Genomic DNA, 19,376 nt, shown 5'->3' with positions numbered 1-19,376 from the left:
TTGTATATCTTCTTCATGGTTAAGTTTGCTCATTAAAATTTCACAGCATCCAATTTCTATTTTGTTGTTTTTCTTCCCATTTCCATTCCTGTAGTAATTGCATATATTGTTTTCCTTGTTCTATTTACTTCACTTTATATTAGTTAGAATAAACCTTTTCATTAGATCCAATTTCTTTTTTTTTTTTAATAATTTTTTATTGATAGAACGCATGCCAGGGTAATTTTTTACAGCATTATCCCTTGCATTCATTTCTGTTCCGCTTTTTCCCCTCCCTCCCTCCACCCCTTCCCCCAGATGGCAAGAGTCCTTTACATGTTGAATGGGTTGCAGTATATCCTAGATACAATATATGTGTGCAGAACCGAATAGTTTTCTTGTTGCACAGGGAGAATTGAATTCAGAAGGTATAAATAACCCGGGAGGAAAAACATAAATGCAAGCAGTTTATATTCATTTCCAGTGTTCTTTCTCTGGGTGTAGCTGCTTCTGTCCATCTTTGTAGATCCAATTTCTAAGAGCAGAAAATACCCACTGTATATTGCCCTGGTCAGATAACATATGGAGTACAATATTTGCTTCTGAGTATATCTTTTAAAGAAAGGTTTGGACAAGCTAGAGGTCATCCAGAGGAGCATGAACAGAATTCTAACGGCTCTCAGGATTAGCCAGCTTGGTTGTAGTCCTTTAGGAGGAAAAGCCTGCTGGGAGACGACACCCAGAAGCACCAGCCCTGCAAAGCACTGAACCACTGGTGCTGGGAAAACTCTCTGAATGGCTATTGCTAGATCAGAGAACTGAGAAATAAAGAGACTGAGACAAGTCACCAAGATAGATTCTGTGCAAGTGCAGGACTGTGCAGTACTCCACCAATTTTGAGGGAAAAAAACAATGCCCATCTAGGGCCTGTTCTGACCACCCAAAAGTCAAGTGTGTGTGTGTGTGTGTGTGTGTGTGTGTGTGTGTGTGTGTGTGTGTGTGTGTGTGTAGGAGAGTTGGCTGATGAATTGTGGATTGCCTATTGTGGGAGGATGTTGAAATGCTTTGAGATTCAACCAACAAGGAAACCAAAACTAGAAGAGAAGGAATCAGGAAATTAATGATAAGGAAAGGGAGACTGAAAGTACCAAAGATTTCAGGAAAAAGAAACCCTGACCATAAATATATAATTCTACACAAAAATAGTGACAACATATGGAAATATGACCTATAGAGCTAGAAAATGAGTTGAGGCATCTATGAATAAAAATATTTCAAAATAAAGGAAGATCCTAACACTTGGTGACACAGAGAAGTCTGTGGAATTTGAGAACATGGGACAATAGCATGCCATTTCTTGTTGGCTTAAAAGATAAATGAGCATTATGAGAACAGAATTTGTGTCCTCTTCAGTAAAAATTATAAGCAGAATAGAAAAACATGAATTTATAGTAGCAAGTCTTACCAAAGAAACAAAAGAGAGAAGACTAGATTGATAACGTAAATGCACAAAAGTAAAACATAATCTAGAAGGAAAGATGTAAACGAATTATGCCGAATTTGATTTTATTTCCATTATCTTGATTTCATGCAGTGTCCTCAACTTTCCTCCTTATCAAAAGAGGTTCCACCAAAATAATTTTGACTTATTCTTTTTTTAAGACTAGAACTAATGTTTTAATTGGTATAGGGAAATCTCAGTGCATAAACTCCTTTCACCAATTAAGAACTGGTACTTGTTCCATAACTCATAGTCCTAAAGCATTGACTGGAGGCACTGACATGCTAAATTGCTTGCCAGTGGTCATATTATCCATATATATTTTCTTTGAATTGTGGGCTTCCTGATTCTGAGACTCTATTTCTTCCCTATTCTCCTGACCAATTCATACAAAAAATATAAATAACTGACTATAACTGAAAGTAATAAATCTCTAAAAGTGATTTTAATAGGGATAAAAGCCTAAAGAAAAATGAATGATCATGGAGTAAGGAAGAAAGGACCTTTCTTTTCAGGGCTACCAAAATTATGCCATATAACTGGCTATCACTGTAGAACTAAGGGACAAGTTGGCCCTGATTCCCTAACCCCTGGCTCCTCTTCCTTTTTATAATAAATTAATACTGAGCTCTCTTAAATCCAACTCTGGGCCCCAATTTTGTATGAGGAGATTGGACTAAGTGACCTCTACAATTCCTCCCAGCTCTACATTCTATAATGTTCACAAACAATACAGGAAATATGCATGTGATATCATCAGGTCATGCTCATTACTTTACAGGTTCAAAAGTAGATTTAAATAATCTGACCGATTCTTGGCTTTCTTGAAATTAAGAATGAGTCTAATTTCTTTCAGAGTAATCTATGAATTGTCCTCTGTGTACTTATAACTTAGAGAAATAGGAAATCACTCTAATTCTAGAGCTTATTTTGGCAAGCTGGCAAAACTTGGGATGATCAGAAAAGCCCCTTGGAGAGGCTCAGCTTCATCAGAAGCTGTTTCCCCACAGCGGCAGTCCCCTTGGACTGATGTAAAAATAAAACACACAAGGTCAAATCATTGCTGATGTAGTTGCCAAATTGGATGTCCTCTTTCCCTGGGGCCTTCAGTGGGAATCTGCAGATCTAGACCACATGTCCAGTTTGGGGCTCTAAGGCATTCATTCTTTTCTTTCTCCAGGCAGGTTCTCACCCATTTCTATATCCCCCTCCTCCAATTTGGATTCCAGCTAGTCATTGTCAGACAGGTTGGAGGAGCAAGAGAAAGGGGAAACACCTTAGGGCTGTTATTCCCCCACAAAGTTCCCTCCCCATCCCCAGGAGGACAGAAGAAACTGGGCAGAGAAGCAATATGATGTAGGAGAAAAAGACGAGACTGGCTTGTCTCATTATTTCCTACCCCTATAGGTCGTGCACCTGGAATCACTGGGTTGGGGCCAGCAATTCCAGCTGATGTATATTCTAAAAATCTTGTACCACATCCTCAGTATGAACCCAATCAGTCAACAAGTATTTATACCAAGAGTATGTATTAGTTGGACAGTGAAGAGACTGGCCTGATTAGAGTGGAGAGCTGAGAATTCTGTGAAAGTAGAATAGAAAGCCTTTTTTTCTGACTTGTCTTCTGGAATTCTAAGCTACAATATAGGAAGTATAGAAAGGGTGGCTATGACCAAGGTTAACTCTTTATCTACATGGTTTGTGTTATCATAAATTTAGAACTAGAAGGGATCTTAGAAATCATCTAGTCTAATCTCATTTTATGGGTGAGAAAACTGAGGCTCAGATAGATTGAGGAGCTTGCTCAAATCCACACAAGGAGCAAACAATTAACATTTGAACCCACATTCTCTGACTCCAAATATAGTGTCTCCATTTTGTTTAGACATTAAAGATAGCTCCTTATATAAGAAAAAGATATAAATATAACTATTGGCACTATTCTAGGCCATTATTCTAGAATTAATCATCCCTCCTTATCCTATCCTTATCCTGAGTATATTTGTTATTTTTTAAAAGTAATTAATTAATAATTAAAGTTGACTGCTTGATTTTAGAAGTCAGTTTCAGAGCACCATCCTTGGGTAGATTTTTAGAAAGGGAAACTAGAAAGAGAGCACTAGAATCATGAAGTAAATCTTGGAGAGAGGCTAAAGAGATCTACATTCAGTTCTCTGGAGAGGAAGCCTATTTAGCTGTGGGAAGCCCCTCAGAGACTCACATGCCCCCAGAATAGGAGGAAACTTCATATTCCTGAGATGACAGTAACTGGAGGCAGGATCAGATTAATTAGTTCCTAGATAAATCTTGGAAAGAAGTGTTTCTGTACAACATCAAATTTCCTACTGAAAGTAGCAAGCAACAGAACTATGATGGAAACTGATAGATAAATAGATGGAGAGAGAAAAGCATTTATTAAATACCTACTAGGTTCCTGGCATTATGATAAGCATTTTACAAATATTATCTCATTTGATTTTCACAACAACCTTGTGAACAAATAAGGTTAGTGCTAGTATTGTCTCCATTTTTTAGTTGAGGAAACTGAGATAGATGGGAGTTAATTGACTTGTTCAGGGTCACATAACTAGGAAATATCTGAGATCTGATTTGTGCTTACTTAGTGGCCTCTAAGATAGCTAGCAGTAGGGATGCTGAGGTCTTACATTAGGTTGATGTCAGCAGCAGAAGCAAGAAGGGAAGAAATGAGAATGACATCACCAAGGTAGAACTGAGATAATTGATTGGCTGTGGGTGAGTAAAAGAGAATAGAAGTTAAGGATGATACTTGTGTTGTGAGTCTGGGTGACTGGAAGGATAGTGGCAACCTCAAAAGTAATAGGGAAGTTAAAAAAAGGGGAGAAAAGATAATGAGTTCACTTTTAGGCTTAATGAATTCTAGGTGTCTAGGGAATATCCAGGTTGAGCTAACTAGTTGGAGATGGACTGAAGATCAGGAAAGAGATGAGGTCTGGATAAATAGACAGGAACCGATAAGACCATTAAGCAAAATAGTGTGGAGAGTATAGAAGAGCTCAGAACAAAGCTTTGGGGACACCCTTGGTGAATGATCATGACCTGGATGAAGCTCAGCAAAGAATATTGAGATCTGATCAGGAGAGCTGTGCCATGATAAACCTAGAAGAGTGTATCAAAGAGAAGAGGGTGATTGATAGTATCAAGTGCTGCAGAGAAATCAAGAAAGATAAGGATAGAAAAAAAAAGTCATTAGACTTGACAACTAAGAGATATTGATATCATTGGTAACATTGGAAAGGGCATTTTCAGTTGAATGATGTTAGAAAGTCAGATTGTAGTGAATTAAGAAGCAAGTGAGAGGAAAGGAAATAGGTATACTAATTCTACTTTATAGGACTGTTGTTTAAGACAATATATGTAAAGTTGTGCAAATATACATACATCTATATCTAGAACACACACGTATATATATACATATATATATATACATATATGCTATTCATATTATATTCATCTAGTTTTTTTTTTTTTCTGTTGGATCTCTTATTCTTACCTCATCTCCACTTCCTTATCAAAAAGTTAAATTTTCCTATTGTATTTTAGTGATAGAAGTTCTCTTTTGTACACATGCTGTATGTATTCTACACATGCTATGAATAATAAAGCACCACTATGAGGACATAGAAATATAAAAACTTTCAGATCATATTTAAATGGAATTTAAAGATATATAAAATTACTCCTCTTCATCCTTTCTTCTCCCTTCCTGCCTTCTCCTTTTCTTTCTTCTCCTTCTCTTCCTTCTTTTCCTCATCCTTTTCCTTCTAACTCCTTTTCCTTTTCCTTTTTCTCCTCCTCCTTCTCCTTTTCCTTCTTATTTTCATTTCAACAACCTGAGGCATGTGGTACCATTATGATTATCCCCTTTCTACAGATAAAGAAATTGAGGCTTGGAGATTTAGTCCCCAGAATAATGAGTGTCAGAGTCTAAATCCAGCTCTCTTCTGACTCCAAGCCTAGCATGCTGTTACAAGTTCCCTTTCTCAGAGAGGTCATTCTCTGCTTTTATGGACAAAATCAAACCTACATAAAACCATGAAGAACCAAATACCATATATAGTTCTAAGTTATTTACAATTGTATGATATAAATTACAAATGCTATAAAACATTTTATCCATATTAGTATCCTGAATTCTAAGCTACCAACGTAGGAAGCACTTTGTTCACTACTTTGAGCCTCCTCTCAAGTTGAAGGAACTTATTTTAAAATTGTCCAAGCCTTTCAGTAGAGTAAGGCATATTCTTATCTATTAGCCTCTACTGTCAATTCCATTGTGTTGATAATAACTGGTTTGAAACTGATACACAAAAGAGAGTTCCTATCACTGAAATACAGTAGAAGAATTTCAATTTTTGAAAAGAAACGTGTAGGTGGGGTGGGGGACAAGGGATTCAACAGGAAGAACTAGATGAGTGTGTTCTATGAATGCAAACCCTGAGTAGGAAGGAAATTAAATGCTAAACATGTTTCCAAACACTAAGGGAATTAAGTCAGGCATAAGGAAGCAAAATCATGCTACAATACTCTTGATTTCCAAGACACTAGAAGAGTAACCTACGTGTTTATTTTTTCTCTCTCCCCATCTATCCCCACCTAGTCTCTCTCTCTCTCTCTCTCTCTCTCTCTCTCTCTCTCTCTCTCATTCTCCCCCCCTCTTTCTCATTTTTCTCTTTCTGTCTTTCTGCCTCTCTCTGTCTCTGTCTCTCTGTCTCCCTCTCTCTCTCTCATTTTCTCTCTCTGTCTCTCTCTCTGTGTGTCTCTCTCTCTCTCTGTGCCTCTGTCTCTTTATTTTCTCTTTATCTGTCTCTCTCTCTCTTTCTTTGTCTCTGTCTCCCCTTCTCTGTGCGTGTGTCTGTTTCTCTTGCTCTGCCTCTCATCTGTCTCTCTGCCTCTTCTCCCCACCTTCTCTCCTCCCAAAACATATACACACAACACACACATGTTACACATATTTACATATACACACGTTTCACATGCATATACACACATATTTATCTTGGTTTGTCTCTTGCTCTGTGGCCTACTTAAAAATGAGAAGTTGTTAAAGGATTGAAGTGGGTGTGGGATCTTTACTGATGTAGTTTAGCCCAGTGCAAAATACCTTTAACCTTTCATTTTTATCTCTTTAAATAGTCTCTTTGTCTCTAGATGGACTCTTTAGAACTAGTATATGGAACTGAAAGGATGACCAGGATGGAATGGGTTCCCTGGAGAGAAACTTGCATATTCATACAGTTTCTCTCATGATAGAAGTAACTTGAGACCTAGAAATGGAAAAACCTGGACCTTTCTCTTCACTTCTACTTTTTCATGTAGACTTTATCAATCCCTAAAGAAAGTGGGGATTATACAATGACAAGAGAAGTCTCAGTTGTTAATGGGCTAGGCATGAATCCTTTGAATTTCCTGTCAGGTTAAATAACATCTGTCCTATATATCACATCATGTTAGCCTGAATGCTTGCAAGGGACATGAAGGCCTTTATTCCTTTGCTTCTTTTAAATACACAGATATGGTCAAATTTTGATGTTTTTAAAGGAAACCTGAGTTGGGAAGCTATAGAATCATCACTAAGACATTTAGATAGAATAGATATGCATACAGAGAGTGGCACTGCATAAGCTGGTTACCAGAGGAGATTGAAGGGCTCTGTCTTAGTTCTAACAATAGATCAATAACATACACAAACCAATGGAATGGATAGCAAAATATAATTAATAAAAGAGAAAAATTAGCTAGAAAGTTCTTTTAGGAGCTGGAAATAGAGAATTTGGAGTTTGGAGAACTATATCAGGGGTGTAACTTAGCCTAATTTGGGTGTATGAACAAGGATTACTCTTTCCTTAGTGGCCAGGAAATTAAATTCCAACAAAGGAATTGCTATCCTGGGTCAAATTGATGATCCACCCAATCCAGTATTGGGACTAACAGAACCAACATAGGACATTGTTGTCTTCTCTTCTATCATCCCCCAAAATTAGCTCAATTCCATCTAATCTCAGTAATCTTGCCCAAAGCTTTGCACATAGTAAACACTTAATGCATTTCTGTTGAACTGAGCTAAATTATTTGTTGAAAGTATCCAGTTATGTCTATTCAAATGCTTTAAAAATCACTTTATATTTTGTGTCAGGACCTCCTCACTTGTTATTTTTTTCTGATATGTTTGCTTTGACTTCTGATTTCATTCACAGATTGGCAATTTGATTGTAATTTATAGACTTGACTTATTCATGGATTATCCAGTCAATATTTGGCAGAGGTAGGGCTTGAATACACATCTTCCTAACTCCTTGATGCCTCATATCAGCATCTTGGGGAAGAATAGCATTCACAAGATTGTTATTTGCTAAGTAAGTATTTTTTTTCCTTTTATTAGTCCTAAACTTCTCTTCCTTAAGGTTTTTTTTTTTTTCTTTTTTCCTTTTCTGCAATTGGAGTTATGACTTGTCTAGAGCAACACAGCAAGTAAGTGTCAGGGCCAGATTTGAACTAAGCTCCTTCTGACTCCAAGGCCATCCACTGCACCAACTGCCCTGTTCCCTTAAATTTTAAAAAATAATTACTTATATTTTTTGTTTTGTATTACCTTCATTTCCAAACATTTCCTTTCCTCATCCTTTATTCAGAAGCTCATCCCTTGTAACAAAGCCTTACAAAAGGGAAAAAAAAACAGTTCAACTAAATCAATTAACACATCAATCATATTTAACTGTATATACAGTGTTCATGACCTTAGTCTCCCACCTCTTCAAAAAGAAGATGTAGAAGAGCAGTTGGATGGCAGCAGTGAATAGAGCACTGGTCCTTAAATCAGGAGGACCTAAGATCAAATCTGGCTCAGACACTTAATACTTCCTAGCTGTGTAACCCTGGGCAAGACACTTAACCCCAATTGCCTCAGCAAAAAATACATATCAAAAAGTAGAAGGAAGTCCCTTGCTCTAATTTACAAGAATAAATGAACAAATCCATTCTTATCCATGTTGTTCAAATGAGCTTGGTTTTGAATTAGGAAGAAGAAAGGTGAAATAAGAAAAAAATAGTGACTTAGAGAGCCAGAGAAGAATGAAGCCAAACCAGAAACAGATAGGATCCAGATGACTGGAAAGAGACAAAGCTGAAGAATTTCTAAGATTTTTTATTATATTTTGATTATGCCCAAGACATTTGGTCTGAGGATAGACTCCTGTTGATGACTTTTAGAAAAACAGAATGGGAGATAATTGGAGGGTTATACATAGGCCTATTTCTGATAAACCTTCCAGTCTAAATATATCCCAATTTTAGTCAGGTTTGGGAATAGATGAAATGTTGATATAATCTAGCTCTTTTTCTCATGTTATTAAAAATGGATCTATCTATAACTGGTTAGTTCAGGTGTGAGAATGTGGTGCCAAGAGTTATAATTTTTTGCATTTAATCTTCATAGAGGTTGACTTGTTTTCCTCTATTTCATGGTCACCATCTGATGCAACTAATCCTAGATGCCCATCTTGCAAATAATAGCAGTTACCATTTAGATGGAGGTTGAGGTTTGAAAAATATTTTACATAAGTTATCTTATTTATTGCCTTGTGAGAAGATATTGTAATTGTTATTACTACCTTATAACAAGGTATTGTGATTACCTCTATTTTACAGTTGAGAAAATTGAGGTTCAAAGATTTTCCCAAGACCACCCAAGTGATACATTCCTAAGGCAGGACATGGAGAAGGCTTTCTTAACTCCAAGTTCAACATTCTTCCCATCATCTCATATTGTTTCTCTGTGTGTTCTTGGCCCTAGAGTCACAAAATTAGGATAAATTATGTTCCTATTAAAAAAACAACAATCCTAAAAACACTGTGTTAGGTTAGTATTGGCATATAAATAAATCTTGAGATTATATAATTCCTTTTCCCCAATGGACTCACAGTATGGTAAATGGTGTACTCTCTCCAAGTGGTCCTAGATTTTTGTTACTCTCCTTTGGTCACACAGAGCCAACTTAGGTCAGGCCTTCATCACCTTGGACCCAGATCCAGCAATCTCCTTTCTTTCCATCTTTCTCCTCTCTCCTCTGTGAATCTGCCAAAATTAGTCTTTGTAATACACACATCAGACCATGTCACCTTCTTGGTTCAAAAATTTTCACTGGGTCCCTATTGCCTGTAGGATAAAATAAAATTCCTGATCAGATTACCTTCAAATACACTAATTTCTAGTTCAACTGGACTGACTCTTCAATGATCTAGTTCTGCCTTTTCCCACCTCTCTCAGAGGCTCTAATGTACATCCTTCAAATTTATACTAGTAGAAATATTCTTCCTTTAAGGTCCTAGCCTAAGTGCTATTTGCTGCCTGATAGTCTTCCCTCCAAGTTGAAAGAGATTCCTTACCAGATTTTGTTCAGATTCCTCTTCTGCTTGTCACATTTTACTTTGTATCCTATCTAACTGTTCCTGGTACATTGTAAATTCTTTGAGGTTAGATGTTATGCCCTTTTTCATTTTTGTATCTCTAGTGCCTTGCATATAGTGGGTATTCAGAAAATGTTTGCTGTATTCCATGCATTTCCATACAGCATTTTCTTTTGAAGAAATTGAGGGATGGGGTATGGGGTGGGGTCTGCTGCTGAGTGTTTTTCCTTGCCACCCTGAGCAACATATCCTGAAGCTTGTTTGGCAGCCTGGGTATCCCCTACAGCTTTCAGCTGACTGCCTCTGAAGTCTTAAATCTCTCTCTCAGCTATCTAGGACACACTAGAATTAACCTACTCATGTAGATTACAGGGCCATAGACCTCATTAACCTTAATATTGAAAGATATGCAGTCTTTGATATGCAAGGAAGCAGAAACATACTTCCTTTCTGCAAAGGGTGATTGATAGATATATTCTCTAGCATCTTTATCTAGTGTACCTGGTATTCATTCATTTACTCATTTATTCAATTAAGCAATAAAGATGTATTAAATGCAGTGAATTGTGGTAGGCACTGAAGGAGGATTCAAAGAATAGATGAGTATCTGCACTCATTTGGCTTATGGTTTAATGAAGATAAGATACAAACCCAGATAAGTATAAAATACAATGATAAATACAACAAAAAGGTGCAAAAGCCAACTACAACATGAGGCCATCATGGATTTGAGCAGGGAAAATACATTTATTTTATGGGGAGAAAGGGAACAAGCATTTATTAAACATCCATTATGTGCCAGACATTATGCTAATCAATTTACAAATATTATCACATTTAATCCTCTCAACAACCCTGAGGTAAGCTATTATTATCATCCCCATTTTACAGATGAGGAAACTGAGGTACACAGAGGTTAAGTGACTTGCTTAGATAACATCTGAGGCCAGATTTAAACTCAGGTTTCCAACCCCAAGCCCAATGGTCTAACTACTTTCCCATGTAGCTACTTTGTGAGAATTCTTCTGGTCATCTCCTAGGTTACAATCTGATCATTTTTCACTATACTATCTAACATGCTGACGCCGAGAGGCTAGGGGTGAATCTTTTAAAAGTCACAGATAATTTCAGCAGCCATTTAACAAGCTCCTTACTCCACTAAACAGAAAGCTGGTAGTGCTTAGTAGATTGTTGATTTCTAAATTGAAGGACAAAATACAATTACAAGAGAAAATTGGTATACTCAAACCCAATCTCAAACTCTAAGCTTCAAGCTTGTAAAATTTATACCAAGGTTATAAGAGTGCGGGTCACACTTCTATATATTTTTCTTGAAGAGAACTATTAATGATGCTGCTGTTGCCATGGTACCAAAGAATCGCCCTTTTCTGTTTTTAAAATAGATGGAATCCATATCATGTAATGCCCAGATTCCCAGTGGCTGTAGAATATCAACTTATTTACCTACCTCCAACATTAGTTTATCTGCAATACTTATCAGCCTTCTTCTTGCTACTTTAACTTTTAGACATTCTTTTTGGTAGTGAGCTGTCCAGCCTTGCTGCTTTTTTCCCCTTTCTCTGGTGGGTGGCTGGGTAGCTGCTTGCATCCCTGTGAGAAAGGAAGCCAGAGTGTGAATGAAACATGCAGCACACCCTGTACCTGAGAAATATTGGCTCCTTCCCTTCTCTTGTAACATAGGTTTTTTGATTCTGATGACACCCACTTGATGTGTGAGGCAGTTGCACACAATGTGGAAATTCAGGGCAAAAAACAAGCCTTGGAACTCACTCATTTGAAACTCATCAAAGGGCAGTACCAAGAACCAGACTTATAGGTGGAGAACTTTGGTAAATGGGTGCTGGCTTTATGGTAGTATTGCTATTGGTGTATATTCCTTCCCTCCTTCCCTCATTCCTTCCCTCCCTCCTTCTTTTCTTCCTTCCTTCCTTCCCTCCTTCCCTCCCTTCCTTCCTTCTCTCCCTCCTTCGTTCTTTCCCTCTCCCTTCCCTCCCTCTTTCCTTCCTTCCCTTTTCCTTCCTTCCCTCCCTCCCTTCTTCTCTTCCTTCCCTCTCTCCCTCCCTCCCTCTCTTCTTCCCTTCTTCCCTCTCTTCTTCCCTCCCTCCCTCTCTTCTTTCCCCTCTCCCTCCTCCCTCCTTCCTCCCTCCCTTCTTCCTTCCTCCCTCCTTCTTTCCTTCCTCCTTCCCTCCCTTCCTTCCTTCCTCCCTTCTCCCTCCCTTTCCTCCCTCCCTGCCTCCTCCCTTCTCCCTCCCTCCCTCCCTTCCTTCCTCTCTTCCTTCTCTTCCTCCCTCTCTCTCTTCCTCTTTTCCTCCCTCCCTCCCTTCTTCCTTTCCTTCCTCCCTTCTTCCCTCTTTCTCTTCCTCCCTTCCTCATTTCCTCTCTCTCTTCCTCCCTCCCATCCTCCTTCCTTCCCTCCCTCTTTCCTTCTTTCCTTCCTTCCCTCCTTACCTCCTTCCCTCCTTCCTTCCTCCTCTCTTCCTTTCTTTCTTCCAATACCACTAGCAGAAAATGCTTGTTCTATTGTTTTTTTCTTCTTCTTGACTTTGGTGTGATCTCTTCTTCAAAATCACTTTAAATACCATTGATTGAAAACTGAGACTAGTGACAGTTACTGAGAAGGCTGAGGCTAATGGATCTCTTGGATTCAGGAGTTCTGAGATTGAGTGAGCTAAACCAATTGGATATCCATACTAAAGTTACCATCAATATGATTTTTTCCCCTGGAGTAGAGATGGGATTAGCAGCAATGTTACCAGGTTGCCTAAGGAGATTGGAATAGATCAAGTCAAAACTCCTTGCCAATCAACAGCAAAATCAAGCCTGGGAATAGCCCCCATACTTCTAGCTTGGGCAGGATAGGAGATCTAGTCTCAAAAATAAAATAAAACAAAATAAATATACTGTATTGATTGTGGGGATTCTATTGTTACTCCTACTAGGATTTCAAATTGGTGAATTTCCTTAAGAAAAAGAAACCTAAAAAAGAACTGATAAATAGAAGTATATATAGATTGATTATGTATGTGTGTGTCCACAAATTAATCCACAAATTAAAAATAAATATTTTTGAAAAGAAAATAAATTTATCTTGATATTAAAATCACTATAATAATCACAGCTGACATTTATATAGACCATAAAGTTTGCAAAACATTTTCCATACATTATCTCACCTGAATCTCACCACAATCCTGTGAGATAATTGCTATTATTCTCCTTTTATAACTGAGGAAATTGAAACTTCAAGAGGTTAAATAAATGACTTACCTGGGGCCATGCTGCTATTGTTAAAAGCAGGATTTGAAGCTGAGTCTCCTCTGAGTTTTGTTCATTACTCTAGCCACAACACTAGTCTGCTGAAAGTGCTTAGATTAGCCATTTATTTTTAATCACAATCACTTTTAAATCATAAATGACAAGATTTGAGGGACCAAAGATGACATATGACAAGGTACTTTGCACACATAGTAGGTGTACAAACCACAATTATTAATTCTATTTGTGAATGAATTTACTTCATCCCACAATACTTTATTTAGGAGCACTGATGCATGCTTCCAGGCTAAAGTGAAGTTTCCTCATGTGCTTGATAAGTTGTGAAATGCTCTATGGTAAAAATACTGCAGGCTCCCATAGCAAGATGGGAAATTGGTTTCCAGATGTTGTACTTTAAGAGAGAAGCCTCGAGGGAAGGAGCTAATTTTCCATTCCAGGAAATCTGCCTCAAATAATAATCTCATGAATTTACTGTTGAAATATTTACATTGGGATGCCTGTTAATCTTAAGGAAGGCATATTTACTGTCTACTTGATTAATAGTATCAGAGGTTTGAAAAGGGCTTTGAAAGGTCATCTAATTCATCTTCCTGACATCATCTGGAAGTCACAGAATCATCAATTTGGAGGTTGTAAGGGGCCATAGAAAATGGTTTAGTCCAATCTCCCACCAAATGAGGAATCTTTTTTTATGACATTTCTCACTGATTATACACAGATCATTCCAGACAGATGTCATTCTCCTAGAAGAGACAAGGACATAGAATTCTCCTGTCAAACTAATTCATTCTCTAGAGACACTGAATACATAGCTACAGCTTAGGGATGACCTAACAAATGCCATTGATTGATTATTCTTTCTGACTGGCTTGAAACAAGTATGACTCTTAAATCCTGGTGATCAATGTTTTAAGAATGGTCCAATGGTAAAAATCCTTGAGAATGCATTGATAAGGATTGGAACCTGACCCTGTGTTTATTACAGTCCTCATTTCATTTCCCCCTTTATTTTTCTTTGTACAATGGGACCGTGAAATAGAACTTATTTAAACCACATTTTTATCATTTTGTTCCATCTACTTTGTTTTCTCAATTCAATTATATCCTAAGAAACTAAATTCATCAGGCATTTCTTAAGTTTCTTCTATATTCTAGACACTGGCTGGGTCATAGGGACACTTACATAGTACTTACTTTGTAAACTAGAACTCTTCTGTAAGACACTGGCAGAATAATCTCAAGAACAATGGCACTGGCAGTGTTGTGGCATCTTTTTTTTTTCTTTGAGCCAATTCAGCTCAAGTTACTTGTTCAGGGTCACACAACTAGTAAGAGTCTGAGACCAGATTTGAATTCAGATTCTCTTCACTTCAGAGTCAATGCTCTATCTATTATACCACTTGGTTACCTCTTTATAGTGTCTTTTAAAAAGGGGATACAGGAGCTTTGATTTCACCAATACAGAGAACTCCTAGTGAGAAAATTTCCTCTGTTAATTCAGATTGGCACTGTTTCTGTACTTTATAATGTTTATGTTAAGCTACTTACTCTGAGTCACATGCCCAGTGTGTATCAGAGATGAGACTTTCTATCTACATTATAACATCATCTCTATTAATGAGCCTAAAATGTTTTGTACAATTCTTTGTGTTATAAATCTGGGAAGATACATACATATTCCTAGTAAACACATATAGGACTAAGAGAAAGTCTATGTAACATAGCCTTTCACTTTAAGTACTACATGTTCCTATATACTTATATATAGTACATATACTATATATATGTGTATGACTGCACACACACATATGCGTGGAACAATTATAACCATGATATCTCTGAATCCCAAATTATTGATATAATATTGATGATCATAGATTAACAATGGGGCTCCTTGAAATTTTAAAATTTCAGGCTCTGAATCCCCTTTTTACTTTCCCAGGATCAGTGTGGCTGTTTGGTATAACCAATTATGCAAAGACTAGTATGAGTCCCCGTCTAGTACACTTTCTCTATGATCAGACCTTGGAGGAGTCACAAAACCATTAGAATATGATTCATTAGAATATGAAACTAATAGAGAAAAACAAGAGAGAATCAAATTATAATTATCCATACCCTAACTCCATGAACAAAAGAGGTCCATTTCATATGAATTAATTCCACCCAATTCTCCTAGCATCTTGGGAGAGAGGTCTATTTATTTCAGAATTCAAGGGCTCTGTGCCATCTAACTCATGAAATGCTAGAGAAGTTTCTAAGAGCAAGCTTGAATCTGCTGTAATTTTTTTTTACACATTTAGAATCATTAGTTTTGCTGATACTCATGCATTCTGGAATAATCATAGCCAAACTGCTCTACATTTTCCTTTCTATTCCTTTATTTATTCCTTTTATTATCTATTGGTCAGAGTTTGCCTCTCCATCTCTTCGAACCCCAGGAATATTTTAGGACATCCCTGTCATTCCTCTGTGTTCCTTCCTATCTCTTATTTCCTTTTCTCTGATCCATCATTCTGGAGGAGACCAGAACTTACCTCATATCTTGCTATCTGATTTACTGAAACCCTACTCCCCAACCTGAAACAATCACCCTCTGAACTTGACTCTCAGAAACTCGAGGGTAGACTCAAGGATAAACTCAAGGAACAATGGTACTGGGAATGTTACAACATCATTTTAAGGAACGGTTGCTTCATATTCCATCCAGTCCCAGGAATAAAGTGAATACCTAGGCACCTTGCCATGTATTTTGCTCCAAGTACATACCCTCTCTCTTTCTGATTTCCATCTTTTGCTCTGAGAACAGTAATAATATCAAGGCAACTATTGCTACTAAAAAATCAAGATAATTAAGACTACTATGCTCTAATCACAATCTCTCTAACTCCCCTTGACCAAAATTCCCTTATCTGGCCACTACTCCCCTATGTGTGACACCTCTTCCTATTAAAATAAAAACTTCAGAAACTGTCTCACTTTTGTTTCTGTTTCCATAAGACTTAACACAGTGCCTAGTACATAATAAATAATTAATAAGTGATAATTTGTCCATTCATTCCTACATTTTCTTTGATTTTCTCCTTCATTTAGGTTCATAACACTTGATGCAACCTTATATTACAACAGTCCAAACTTTCTTGCTTCGTTCCTTAAATGGCACTGGAGAAAGCAGGACAGTTTTTGTTCATGTTGTAGTGTGATTTACTAGAATGTATAAATATAACTAAGCTTTTCACCTCTGAAGAAGTCACCTTGCCTAGGTACATATTTTTTCCAGTGATGGCTCCATTACTGAAAATATATTTAAAATTCCTGTTTTAAAAATGGTTCCTGAGACTACAGCACATTCTTTTGAAAATCCTCACAGGCAGCCAAACTTCATCAGCTTGAGGAGTCATTACAATTTTGGAAAAATCTTAAATAACTTAAAATTATGTGATAACTATGATTGTTACTGACATGAATAACCCCTTGATTTTCTCCTTCATTTAGGTTCACAACACTTGATGCAACCTTATATTACAACAATCCAAACTTTCTTGCTTCGTTCCTTAAATGGCACTGGAGAAAGCAGGACAGTTTTTGTTCATGTTGTAGTGTGATTTACTAGAATGTATAAATATAACTAAGCTTTTCACCTCTGAAGAAGTCACCTTGCCTAGGTACATATTTTTTCCAGTGATGGCTCCATTACTGAAAATATATTTAAAATTCCTGTTTTAAAAATGGTTCCTGAGACTACAGCACATTCTTTTGAAAATCCTCACAGGCAGCCAAACTTCATCAGCTTGAGGAGTCATTACAATTTTGGAAAAATCTTAAATAACTTAAAATTATGTGATAAATATGATTGTTACTGACATGAATAACCCCTTTTAATAGTTAAAACAACAAGATCTGATTATAAAGTATAAGACTGATTTTCCTCTAGATTGTGTTGAAGCCAATTCTAAAAGAGGAATTCCAAAATTGTTCTGAGTTATGACACTTAGAATAAGTTTCTATGGCCTCCTAAAGTGCTTTCTTTGATGAAGACAAGGATTATTTGAATGTCATGTTCTGATGTGTTATTATTATATATATAAGTTCTGATGGCAGTTAGGTGGTATAATAGAGTGCTAGATCTCTACCTAAATTCAAATTTGCCTTCAGACGCTTAGTGGCTATGTAACAATAAGTAAATCTCTTATTCTTAGTTTGATTCAGTTTCTCTGACTGTAAAATGAGAAATAATAATAGCACGTATGTCTCATGGTTATTGTGAAGACCAAATAAGATAAATAATCACAAAGTGCTCAGCACATTACCTGGCATACAGTAAGCACTGTATAAATGCTAGGTATTATTATTGTTGTTGTTGTTATGTGCTAAAAGTTTCCACCCCTCATCTTGTTACTTTATTATACATTTTGTATAATTTGAATTAATTGCCAAACTTTAGGGCATATCCAAAACACAAGTATTTAGGCATACTGTTCACATTAGAGAATATTCTTAACTTGCACTCGGATTTTATTTTGGGTTTTAGCTAGACTTCAGATTATTGATCAGATTTTGCTTTCTAATTATACTCAACAAATTCAAGGACCTCAACCTTCTAGCCACCTGATTTTGTCTGCTTTTTGGTACCCCCTCTCTACTTTCCAGAAATCCTTTGTGTTGGGGAACTGCCCACCCTAACTATCTAAATGTCTGAATTAAACATGTGAAAAAATACCCAGAAAGTGATTATCACCCAATGCTTTTTTGTAAAGACCCAAACTCAATATTAAATGTGTTTCTCCAGTGTATGCACACTTCTTTTAGTGGATACTAATAGTGTGTATGTGTGTATTGCCTGAGTGTGACTGGTCAGTAGTCACATGAAAGAATGTCATGATGGAAATATTGATGGTAGGCAATAGAATAGATGGACTGCTTATTTTTTCTGAATAAAATACATAACCTGATGCAATCAATTCATTAATATACACATGTTTGTGTAATGGAAATATAGTGGTCCAGATGGCCATGAGTAGTCTGGGATGAAATGAGATGGATGTTTGCAGTTTAGCAACTAACTACTTAGGCTGTATGGATTATACTAAATACCAACTGAACCACATGCACACGTTTTCCAGAATAAAATTCTGGTCTTAAGTCCAGACAAACATCCTGTCATTTAACCTTCACTGGTACCAGAGAACCTGCTTTACTCTTGTCCAATAACAGTGATATCCATAAATAGATAGAATATGCATTAGGAAAAGGAAGGAGAAGGAAATAAACAATGATAGACTACTTACTTTGTGCCAGACACTGTACTAAGTACTTTTATAAAAGCAAATACTATCTTATTTGATCCTCACAATAACCTTGTGAGGTATGTGCTATTATTATACCCATTTTACAGTTGAGGAAACCAAGACAGAGGTTAATGGACTTGCTCAGGATCACACAGCTAGTAAATATCTGAGGCCAAATTTTAACTCAGGCTTTCCTGACTCCAAAGTGACCCCTCTATCCACTGTCTCTCAGATATCAGCATATCTCACAATCTCTTTAATAGTAGGATATATAGATACCTGCAATAAGTGAAAAGTTTGGTGATCATCCTCTCACCCCCTCTCCTACCTTCTTGGATCACCTCTTCATTAGAGATATACTTCTTTGTGAAGGGAAAATGTATCCCGTATTTTCATTTGTTGTAGTCTTTAACATCTTGATATGAATTTATGGTTATTACCTTATTTTATGGTGGTTGTGGAACAGTGTAAGAGCCCTGGGTATCAGTAGTAGGAATGATCATTGATGATAGGTGATAGATTCAGTGTGAGAAACAGGATTTGAGAAAACTGGAACAAGACAAGGCCTACATACTAAGAAATAATCAGTCAGCATAGGAGTAGGAGTAGGTTTGACCCATGAGAGAGTTAGGAAATTAGTGATCAAAAAAAAAAAAAAGATAGGATATGAAAGCAAGTGAACATTCTAGAGTAGCGTTATGGCCAATTTTTCAAGATCAAAAATATGAATCAGACTCAAGTAAGCAAGAAACCAGATATAGTAACAGGAGTCTAATGAGAAAGCCAGGAAGATACAAACATCACAACACAAAGCTGTCAACTTCAAAATCTAGGCAAAGAGTCATGGTATAGGAGACAGGTATGAA

Source organism: Antechinus flavipes, chromosome 2 (assembly GCF_016432865.1).
Source record: "Antechinus flavipes isolate AdamAnt ecotype Samford, QLD, Australia chromosome 2, AdamAnt_v2, whole genome shotgun sequence".
NCBI lineage: Eukaryota > Metazoa > Chordata > Mammalia > Dasyuromorphia > Dasyuridae > Antechinus > Antechinus flavipes.
Note: the sequence above shows the minus strand (reverse complement) of the source record.